The sequence below is a fragment of the Mastomys coucha genome, unplaced genomic scaffold (assembly GCF_008632895.1).
Source record: "Mastomys coucha isolate ucsf_1 unplaced genomic scaffold, UCSF_Mcou_1 pScaffold20, whole genome shotgun sequence".
In the NCBI taxonomy this organism is placed as follows: Eukaryota; Metazoa; Chordata; class Mammalia; order Rodentia; family Muridae; genus Mastomys; species Mastomys coucha.
In genome coordinates this window covers 102,119,584-102,122,356 of record NW_022196903.1, presented here as the reverse complement: position 1 = coordinate 102,122,356, position 2,773 = coordinate 102,119,584, and positions in this window count along the sequence as shown.

The following is a 2,773-nucleotide window of genomic DNA, read 5'->3' as shown; positions in this document are numbered from 1 at the left end:
GGGATGGTGAGCAGGGGGAGGGGGGAGGGACAGGTGTTTGTTTTAGTTTTTGTTTTTATTTTATTTTATTTTATTTATTTTTTGGAGGGGAACCTGGGAAAGGAGATATTGTAAATAAAGAAAACATCTAATAAAAAAAATAGGAAAAAATTTCTGAAAAAGCTATGAAAAATTCTAGTAGGGCTGTGTTTGCTCTCCATGGATTTTCCAACCAAAATCAGGAATCCTGTTAGAAAAAAAAAATCTAAAAGAGCTGTATTCCCTTTCCAAAAATCTACAGACAGCTCAACTTTTGCTAGAAAAATTCTTAAAAAAAACAAAAAACAAAAATAAAAACAAAAACCATCTATTGTTCTCTTCTAGTTCATCTCACATAGACCAAAAGCCCAGTCTTTTATTAACATATCAATTCAGTCATTTACTCTATGTTCCCTCTTGACCAACCCAGGACTGAAAGAGCAATTCCAAGACCTTAGCCCCTAGATTCTTAGGAGACAGCAAGCACATTTTTTTTTTTTTAAACATTGCAAAAGAATTCAGAGATCAGCCTACAGGTTGTTAAGCACAGACAATAAACTAGCTGGGTGAACTAGGGAATCTGCCTGCTTTTGTAAGTGGAAATAAAAACTTAGCTGAGTAGGACCTTGCTCTGTCTCCTTCCTTAGTAACTTTCTGACAAGGTGGCTCATAGTGCAGCTGTCTCTCATCTTTTAGATCTGAGACCTTATACAATTCATATTACATCCTTATATTTTGCCTAATTGAGAAACTATATATTTTCAAACTCATGTTTTCAGAGTTTTTACCCACAGCCTTAAGGGCTGTCCTGAAGGTCTCTACATTTACCATTTTGCTGAGACATACACATATCCTTGACTCATGCTACTTGGCTGAGAGAGTATTCCCCCAATAAACTTGGCAGAGAAAATATTTCCTGAAGGACGAACATGATGATACGACACACAAACACACACACACACACTTTTATACAAACAAGCCTCACTCCCATGGCAATTATCAACACTCGTGGAGGCCCACACCCTGCTGGCTCAGTTCCAGGGGCAGGAACCATGTCATACTGTCCCTTACATAGCCAAGCCAGACTCAGCACTGCCCCTGCCGACTGTGGCATTGGGTAGCTAGCCAGGGCAGTCCTGGAGAGTTTGCCCTGGTCCTGCAAGTGCAGGAGAACTGGCAGGCTGACCAACTCAGCTACTTCCCAGGCCCAGATCTAGGGCTTTGAATTTATCCAAGGCAACATCTACCCCATCTATGAACAGCTGGAGTCCATGAAAGGGCTGATCCTGCACATCCAAAGCTGTATCTCCATGACACAGAATACCCAAGAGGAGTCGCCATAAGGATCCAGTATAGGTAGTGTAGCAGAAGCCAGAGGCCTTGAAACAGAGCCAATAACTCACTGCAAAGAGCATCTGTAAATAAAGTTGTGTGGTCAGAAGGGTATACTATGTGACACACTGTAACACTACAGCTTCTAGGACAAGATTTTTTTCTTTTCTTTTGTGGGGGAGGTTGCAAGGGCAGAGGGCAGATACAAAGGGACAGGGAGATAAGTGGGATTGGGATACACGATGTGAAATCCACAAAGAATCCATAAAGAATAAAAAATAAGATAAAAATAACCTGATTACTTACTACAGACAGACCAGTTCCCAGAGATGAGTTTCAAAACATACCCCCCCCCCCCGCACACACAAAAAAAATCCAACTTGCAAAGGTGGTTGGTGTTTGAGGAAAACCAATCTCAAAGCAGGCTTTTCTGGGTGCTGAGCCAGTGTCAAACTCCCCTCCTTAAAGTAACCTCTTCACATGCCCACAAAGTCACACAAAAGACTCCGAGTCGAGGTGAAAAGTCTTTATTTCCAGATGCATCAAGGGCTCAGCAGCTAGCCCTCTCAAGTTCCTGAAGCCCAAATCAGGTCTGTCGGCACAACCCAACCTCCTTCTCCCACCCCTCTGGGAAGGCGTCCCTGATGAGACCTGTCAACTGTGTCCTCCAGGAACATTCCTCTCGCTTCTCTCCATCCTGAGACTATAGCCATAGACAGTTAACGATGGTTCCCAAAAGAACTTGAGGTCATCGGTCCAAACTGATTCAAGTGTTAATTCCAGGGAAGGTCATTTTCCCAGTGCATTCAGGGGAAAACTAGAACTTATGCCCGTCACTGAGGGGTGAGTGTGGTAAGGCTACGACCCTTTGTGCAAGTTCCATAGGGCAAGTGGGTCCCACACAGACCGGTGGCATGAGGGCACAGTAACCGCCTGTCGCCACTCTGGCCTCATAGTCTAAGACAGAAGGTAGTACACTTCCCTGACCACGCGGTAGAAGGAACACAGGTAAAGATTTTAGATGGTGCCATTAGCACATTCTGACAAAACGGCAAGGAAGTTCACCCTGCCCTCCTGAGAGCCCTGGGAGGAAAGGTACTATGATCAAGAGACTACGTGAAGGGAACAGCTGGATCCAAGCCACACACTCAGAAGAGACAAACAAAATGTCCAGCCGGGCTTTTCTCAGGCTTTTCTCAGGCTAGTCCACATATATACTCTATCCCTCCTACACTTCCTGTCTAAAGTCAGCTGTGATGGTGTACACCTGTAATCTTGAGGATCTCAAAAATACAAAAAGATACTTGTGATAGCTCAGTGACAGAATACTTCTAAAAGCCCTGGGCTTAATCCCAGGAGGACAAACATACGCATGTGTGCACGTTCTCTCTCTCTCTCTCTCTCTCTCTCTCTCTCTCTCTCT